Below are 8956 nucleotides of genomic sequence, written 5' to 3' on the forward strand. Positions count from 1 at the left end.
ATGACACAGCACTTGCCAACATTAAATTCAAGAACCCAAGCCTCAGCCCTTTGACCAAGTAGTCTAAGATCATATTGTAGAAGGACATGATTTTCACAGGACAAGAGGTCCTAAGAAGTTTCAAATCATCAGCATAGTGTTGATTTACTACTGATTGTGAAAGGAGCATCACTGGTGAAGATATTAATTAGATTAGAGCCCAAAATACTTCCCCAAGGAACTCAAAACATACTTGGAAAGAAAGAATATTATTACCACAGTCATCAAATAACTGAACACATTGAGGTTGCAACGGATGAGTCAATTATCCCATATTGCTGAATGATCTTAATATTTCTGATCCATATTTGGAGCTGGAGTAAGAATTTGGGATAACAGAAATAGGTAGAGCAAATTTCTATTTTATCTTTTTCTCATAATAACTTCCAAAATGGTGCCAAATAAAGAACATTTAGGAAACATACAGAGGTAAATAGACAACCTAGTAGATGATGATTCAAATTAAGTTTGGCAGAAATGACACCAGCATAATTTGTTTGGATCTTCTTGTTTATATGTTTTACCAGCAATTAACAAGTAGATTTCAAGTTGTTGCCTATGGGTAAACCAAGGTAAGTAATGGATTGTGAAGGCACAACATCATGATTTCCCAGTCTTATTGATGAAGTATGCTTAGAATTTTTCCAATTGAATAGCAACACTTCACTTTTACTTAAATTAAAATCTAGACCAATCTATATATATAAAAATAAGTTGTCTGTCTGTGGATCAGGTGACGTCATGTTTCTGTGTCCACTGACGTCATGAAATTAGTTGTCGTCATTTTTGCTTTGACGGTGACGTCATTCAAGATATTTAAGACATATGTTCACGTAGAAATCTATCAATGTTTAAGTTTACAATGACTGATGAACTTACCATGGCAAAAGCCGATGAAGATGCTCAAAGAGTCTATGCCAAAAAACTTGCTGCTGATAGAGAAAGTCAGAAAAGAAAGCGTGCTGAGGAATCAAAAGAACAGCAAGGAAACAGGCTTGAGGCTAAAGAACGCAAAACCGCGCAGTTAGATGAAGATCCACCTGGACAGCAAGAGTCAAAACATATCAAAACTGAAAATGATAGCAATGATGATTGGGTTTGGGATTTTGACTTGGATAAGGTCATCAATGCCTACCAGATTTTAGTTAAAAAAACAAAGGTTCGGCGATATGTATTTCATAGTGAAGCTGAAAAATAAAGAAGAAAAAGAAAACTGAAAAAAGAAAAAATGTAAAAAACTAAAAAATACTAAAAAGAAAAACACTCAAAGAGAAATTACAGACCGGGACACAAATGACGACCAGGACAGAGGGAATATAAATAACGACCGGGACACTCAAAGAGAAATTACAGACTGGGATACCGGGACACAAATGACGACCGGGACACAGAGAATATAAATGACGACCAGGACACATGTATTTAAGAATGTTGTTCAAAGACAAATTTTTAATAGTAAGAAGACCGTTGAAAGAGAAATTTCTAATTGTAAAATGACTGAAGAACCTACAATGGCAACGGTACCACCATCGAAGTAGATAACCAGTGGGTTGTTCCATATTCCCCATTATTATCAAAAACATTTAATGCACACATAAACGTTGAATACTGTAACTCCGTAAAGGCAATCAAATACATATGTAAATACGTCAACAAAGGCAGTGACATGGCAGTTTTTGGCTTGCAGCCCAAAATCAAAGATTTTGACGAAATCGTACAATATCAGGCTGGAAGATACATAAGCAGTGATGAAGCTGTTTGGCGAATTCTTTCATTTCCAATACATGAACGTAGTCCAGCTGTTGTTCACTTAGCGGTACATTTACAGAATGGTCAACGTGTTTATTTCTCGGAAACCAACGTGCAACAAAGAGCCCTGAATCCACCGGATACAAAATTAACAGCTTTTTTTTCGCTTTGCAAAAATGATTCTTTTGCAAAAAAACTGCTGTATACTGAAGTGCCTTCGTATTACACGTGGAATACTAAAAATAAAGTATTTGAACGTCAAAAACAGGGTAAGTCAGTCGACGGCCAACCTACCATCTTCAAAGATACCACGACAGGAAGACTCTACACCAGTCACCCCAATCAACATGAATGCTTCTTTCTACGCCTGCTTTTGGTGAATGTACCCGGTCCGACATCCTTTGAGTATTTGAGAACTGTAAACAGTACTATACATGACACTTACCGTAGTGCATGCCAAGCTCTGAATTTATTGGAGAATGGCCAACACTGGGATAACTGCATCAATGACGCGTGCGAAACGTCAACCCCAAGTGAAATTCGTGCATTGTTTGGCATCATTTTAACAACTTGCTCTCCATCAGCTCCTACAGAGTTATGGGGAAAATATAAGTCAAAAATGTCCGTAGATATACTCCATCGAAAACCGTTAGAGACGTCAGATATGACTTTTGATTTTACATCAGAAATTTATAACTACACTTTAGTTATTATAGAAGATTTGTGCGTACGTATGGCAAACAAACCTCTTCAGGATTTGGGAATGCCTTCATCTAACCGTATCGCTGCAGTTTCGACATGTGTAGAATTGGATCGTGAACAAAGTTACAGTACGAGTGATCTATTGTCATATGTACAAAATAACATTTCCAAGTTAACGTCAGAACAAAAAGACATTTATGATACGATACTCAATTTCAGGACGTATACAACTACCTGCTGATTTCTGTAATTTAGTGACGTCCAAAAATGAATTGATTGAAAAAGTATTTCCGAATATTCTAAAAAATTATAAAAATAATAAATGGCTAAGTGAAAGAGCGATTCTCGCACCCAAAAATATAGACGTCCACGAAATCAACAATATTGTTTTGACCAAGATTCGAGACCAGGCAGTCCTTTACAAGTCAATCAACACAGTTTTGGAACCAAATGAAGCGGTTAAGTATGCATGTTTGTAAAAAGAGCGTTTGCATATGACGTCATTATTAGTACATACGGCTTTGTATATGCACAGACAATGGGAAAGCCAAGAATGTTGTATATTCGCAATTTTTACGTAGTTTAACTCCTGCTGACGAAATGAATGCTTGCCTGAAAAATTCTAATTTATGGGCACACGTAAAAATATTAAAATTAACTACAAATATGCGTGTCCGATTACAAAACGATGACTCTGGTCAAACATTTTCAGATCAATTGCTGGCAATTGGAAACGGAAAGCTCCCAGTAGTGGGAAAGCCAAAATGTTGTATATTCGCAATTTTTACGTAGTTTGAAACACATATATAAATCTATCTATATTCACAGGTGGGACACAGGGACACAACTACAATGGCGCGTAACTAATATGGCGCGTAACGACTTACGCGCGCGGGGGGGCTTGGGGGGGCGCGAAGCGCCCCACCAACTAGGTGTTGGGGTGGCGCGAAGCGCCACCCCAACAGCTAGTATTAGTATATGATTTCTGTAACAGGGCAAAATTTTTCTCCAAACGTGACAACACTCTGGTGATGTTTATGACATCATCTGCAAAACCAATTAACAATACATCTTAACCTTTATAAATACAAGATGTTTAACTACTGCTTGGGCTCTGATTACATTATTATTAAACAAATCAGGAGAAGTGAGAGACCCTTGTTTGATTCCTTTATGTACATATACTGGTTTTGCATAGCACTTGGATAACACAGGTACTAACACCACTATCATACAGTTCTAAGAGGATTAGTGGATGAATGCTCACATCAAATACCCTTTTGACATCATACTGACCTAAGGTCAAACTTTCTTCACTATAGCGTGCATCAAGCAGAATATTTGCTAGAGCATTTAGGGTATGTGTGCAGCCTAGTTTAGCTCAGTTAAAACCTACCAGTTCAGTTAGAAACGAACCGGCGGGGCAGCATTTTACATTTAGTCTTGATTTAATTGGTTATCAGAAGTTCAAACAGTTTACAGAGTACAGATGAAAGCATGTTTGGTCTATGTGAGGATGGGTCATTCAGTGGCTTCTATTTTTTAAGAATGGGGACAATAACACATAAACAAAATAGATCCAGGACAACACCTTGATTCATCACAGTCTGGTAGGCAAAGGATAGATATTCAAATAATAGATTATTGCCATGAAGAAGATGCAGGGCAGACAAGTTGTTGGCTCCTCTTGAAGATTTTTTTTATAGTTTTTTTTTTTACACTGGAGTGCTATGTCAGAACTAGAGACCACAAAACTATTAGGGTTCTTCAATACAACACTATCAAGCTGAATTGTAGAATTGTAGTTCCTAGACTCTTTGGGGTGTTTGAACTTGTCTGCAAAATGCTGGACCCACTTGTCCTCACTGATGTCCAATACCTTTTCATTATTTGCCTCCCAATGTTTAGATTACAGCTTCCATAATTGGTTAGGCTTTTCTAGGATCTTTTTGGACATGTAGACAATGATTGGTGAGTTCTTTATCAAAATGGCATTTTGTGAGTTGGTGGATATTACTCACTATACCAGATTTTGGGCAATCTCACTTGTTCCATAATTTAAACCAGAATTTTGCTTTGTCTTTTGCTTTCACAAGTTCACTGTTTTTTTACCACCTTTTCACATGGGTATTCACAATAAGTCTTTTATTGGGAATGGCATCTTTTTTGGCAGACCTTAAAGCACAGGATGTTTGTGCAAAACAGATATTGAGTTCAATGACAATTTCATGGTATGGCAATGTAGAGTTAATTTGAAGCCGGTGGAAGGGGATTTTTTTTTTGAGGATTGCATTGCAACTAGTTTTATATAGTTCCTTGTCAACATTATCCCAATTGCTATATGATCTCCATTTTCCATTGACTTTTTCACTGCAGGAGCTTGAAGTAGGGAAGAGGAGGGATAGTAATAGGTGGTCCAAATAGAGTGCTCCAGCCAAATTGAAACTATAATATAACTACAATCTTGGGAGTATAAGACATGATCCATGTTTGATACATTATGTGCAATGGTTATGAATGAGTATTGCCTGTCTTTCTTCAATAAATTGTAAGTATCTGCTATAACTCCCATCAAGACCTTACTTCTTGGGCTATGGTTATCTTTTAAATTGTAGTTGAAGTCACCAATTATCATAACTTGAAGACCAGCCATCTGTTGTTTTCTCAATTCCCTGCCGATTGTCTTACAAGCAAGAGCAAATTTTTACTCTGATCTTTCATCACCATAGTCAATTATGAGGTATACATTGATAACTACAAGGCTGTTGATCTTGATCACTTGATAGAAAGCATTTTGAGTAAAAAGTTGCAGTGAAGAAGAGATATCCTGACTCACAATAACTGCAGGACCTTCAGAAGGGCCACCCCTGGAATTAAATTTAGGTGCAGGTTGGATGAAGTGATGCAGATAGGAAGAGAATACCAGAATGTTCAGGTTATTTTTAGTCAGAAAATATTGCTATGGGCACATTATATAATATTTAGTTGAAAGAACAGATATAAAGGGTATACAGTCCAGCACTTTACCATTTATATTTCAAGAGGAAATATGGCACATTGTTTTGTGGATTGAAGGGGACTAGTGATAATATTTCAAGGGTAAGCTAAATGGTAGCAGGTATGTTTGTAGGCTCTACAGTTTAGGCATTTAAAAGGTAGCTTACACAGGCTTTCTTTCATGATTATGTGATGTAGGCTCCCACAGACTCCACAATTTTCTTGATTGGTACAGTCTTTGGCCAAATGTGATGTCTCATGGCAATGGTAACAACTTCATGGTAAGAATCAAAATTCTTCAATTTTGAAGAGCTGTAGGCAGATTTTCAGTGGTTGGGGAATAGCTTGGAGTAGATTGTTTTTGCTGGAAAAGTGCAATTTGTGAGCTTGGGTCTCACCACATTGAGTGGCCTTTTCACAACCTCTCTACACAAGGAAACTTCTTGGGAATCTTTCATTACAAAAACAGAGAGCATTTCCTTCTCCTTGGCACATGCATTAAGCGTTTTTGTGATGTCCATCACATTGTCACTATCCTTGACCAGTCTAGAGTAATGGAATTCTAGGCTAAGATTAGTAGTAATATCAGCCATGATACACTTGACATTTAGGATATCATCATGACTAAAGAACTCAATAGTCTTCTTCACTATACTATCCAGCTTAATACCATTAAACCACTGTTTGTTATACAAAGTTAAGTACTCCATTATATATGAGTTTGTCAGACATTCTGCTTTCCCTTTGCACTAAAGGACTGGACTATAGTCATGTGAGTTGACAACACTGCCTTCTGCCACAACTTAAAATTTACTTGAGACATGCTTCAGGTGGAATAACTATGGTTTGACAAACTCTTTGCTTGTGAGGTGTTTTGAAAAAAACAGATAGTCTTTAACATAAACTGATATAGTTTTGAACACTTTTGCACTGAAACATGAAAGGCAAGTGTTCTTTCCACATGTGAATTTGGCAATGTATTTGTCTTTTAACTAACTAGCTAGACTGAGCTGTCCAGCATATATTTTTTGGGGAAGGGGTTTGAACCCCTCCTCCCAAAATGTTTTTTCAACTCATAAAAACATAACAAAAATGACTATGGACAAATTTTTGTGTATTTTCTGAGGTTTTTTGTGTACCCCCTCAAAAAAACCTTACCTTAATTATATCAATAATCAGAATAAGTTCCATCTTAAGTGATACATCATATACAGGAGGTTGGGGAAAAACAGTGCTGGAGTCAGAGGAAAAAACAGATGAGAATTTCTGGTTGAAAATTTCAATTTTCAGCTTAGGATGATTATATTGCAGGATATCAGGGACTGTATGTCTGCTGCAACATTTTGAGAGGTATACTGCCAGAAAGATTTAAAATTATCCTTAATATACTTGGCCATTTTTTTTTTTGAGGCTAGATATTAGGAACTGCATGTCTGCTGCAACATTTTTGAGAGGCATATTGCAAGGAAGATTTAGGATTGCCCCTAACATCCTTGGCCAATTTTTCCTCAAGCCTTCTCTTCAACTCCTTGATTTGGTTGGTTATCTGGTTATGAAAAGTTTTAAAGACATTATTTGTTTTATGAAGTTTTCTTTTTCTATAGCAATTCTATGCATAATATTTTCTGTTAGTTGGCTTACTTATTTCCATAGTTAAAAAAAGTAAGCTTTTGGTCAGTTTTGCCCAAAAATATTCTGGTTCAAGTCTTTTCAGGAAGCAAAATTTCAGTTCTCATATTAGACCAACTCACATTAATATCATCAGTAATAAGCTGCTTCCAATCAATGCTGGCAAGTCTTTTGGAGGCTAGTCTATAATTGATATATTTTCATTGATTAGAAGAAGTTTGTTTAGTGGACAAACATAACTCCAAAATAATGACAACATGGTATCTATTGCACAGTTTATAAGAAGGTCTATATTTCCAAAAACAACCAGGTTTAATTCTATAGACCTGATATTCTCTAGTGGCTTCAGCTTCTCTAAAATCTGGTGGCTTAGTGACCAGCTAACCTGCTAGCCTCACCAAAATGTTTCTTTACCAATTCTTTAATTAAAAAAAAATAGTATTGAGGTGGCTAGAACCCATCCTTGAACCAATACTGAATCTCTAAGTTTCTCTCTCCTTTTGCAAACAGTTACTATTTGTTATCCTGTCTATCCTTCAACAGCTATCCTCATTCTCAGCTTTGCCCAAAAAATTGTATTGACTATGAGGCTGTGCAAAAAAAGCTTGAATCAGTAATCCAATAGTCTATAAAAGTACTATTAATAAATCATGGCTTACTTTAAGCAGAATTGCTCATAAAGAGAAAAAAAAGCATTTACCTTTTCAGTGAGAACATTCACCTTTTGAGATAAAAGCATTTATCTTTTGAAAGCAAATTGTATACTTCAATTTCTCAAAAAAGATGCCCAGAGGTTGAACAACATAAGTGAAGTATTCTATGCTTAGAAAGGATAAAATTAGACATTTTGAAATGTTTGAAAGTAATTTCTAGAATAAAGACTTTAGGGACCATTTAAAAGCATTAGATTTGATTGACAAGTGTAAGAATTACTATATTTAGAAATAACATGCTTTATCCCTGACTATGATAAATCCTGACATTCAATAAGGTTTTAAAGATTTGAAAATAGGCCTGTTTCCAACATTTAGGACTTTTTTCTATAAATGCATAGATTCACCTTCTTTTCTAGAGCTTTCTTGTATTGAGCTCTCTATTCTCAGTTGAATGCTTCAAAAGAAGGTTAAGCATAGGCTATCAGCAAACCACATAGCCAATGTAAATATAGCCAAGCCTACCTGGTGCTACAAAATCAGCAATAATAACTTTACTATTGCTTAAAACCCTGCAAAAACAATCTGAATTGCATTTTCAAAAACAAGTTAAAATTAGACCTAGCCAAAATTGGAATCCCAAAATTAAAATGATACATGGTAAGAACCTAGCTATAGGCCTGTCATTACTGCAATTTTCTAAGCCCTAGAGGTCAAGCAAGAGAGAGAGAGATAGTAACCTCACAACACTATCCAGGCTAAATTTGACTTATGGATTCATTCCTGAGAATTTCATTCACCTAACTCAACAATTTTTGAGGTTGAGAGAAGACCTTTAACTAAACTCCATCAACCCATCTAAGAATTTAACCTGTTTCTTTTCCTGGTGAGACCAAGCCTAGATTTGACCTTGGAATTGTAATGACCCCAGCCATTCCAGAATATAGGACAATGCTTAGGTTTACACATTTTAAGCCTATATACTCAAAATAGACTGATTTTAGCATATTTGTAACATTGTGATGCACTACAGTGGTAGAAAATAAAATAGAAGCCACCTCAAATGTTCAACTTCGTATTACAGCAAAACTGTCAAATTTACGTTTGAAATTTGGCAAATTTCGCTAAAAAATCTGAAATTCTTTGAAAGGTCTTGAAATAGTTTCGACATAATTAAGGATTTTATT

The 8956-nt window shown here is 35.9% G+C and overlaps 1 protein-coding gene across 2 annotated transcripts in view; it reads right to left on the reverse strand.

The window, feature by feature from the left end:
- LOC136039250 (menin-like) overlaps positions 1-8895 on the reverse strand; it is a 55946-nt gene extending 47051 nt beyond the window's left edge. The window contains exon 1 of one of the 2 annotated variants that reach the window (XM_065722805.1): positions 8828-8895. The gene's annotated coding sequence lies outside the window, so the exon portion shown is untranslated. The remainder of the gene's footprint in view (positions 1-8827) is intronic. The other variant, XM_065722806.1, reaches the window with a different exon arrangement.
- Positions 8896-8956: the final 61 nt, after the last annotated feature.

Source organism: Artemia franciscana, chromosome 19, assembly GCF_032884065.1.
Source record: "Artemia franciscana chromosome 19, ASM3288406v1, whole genome shotgun sequence".
NCBI lineage: Eukaryota > Metazoa > Arthropoda > Branchiopoda > Anostraca > Artemiidae > Artemia > Artemia franciscana.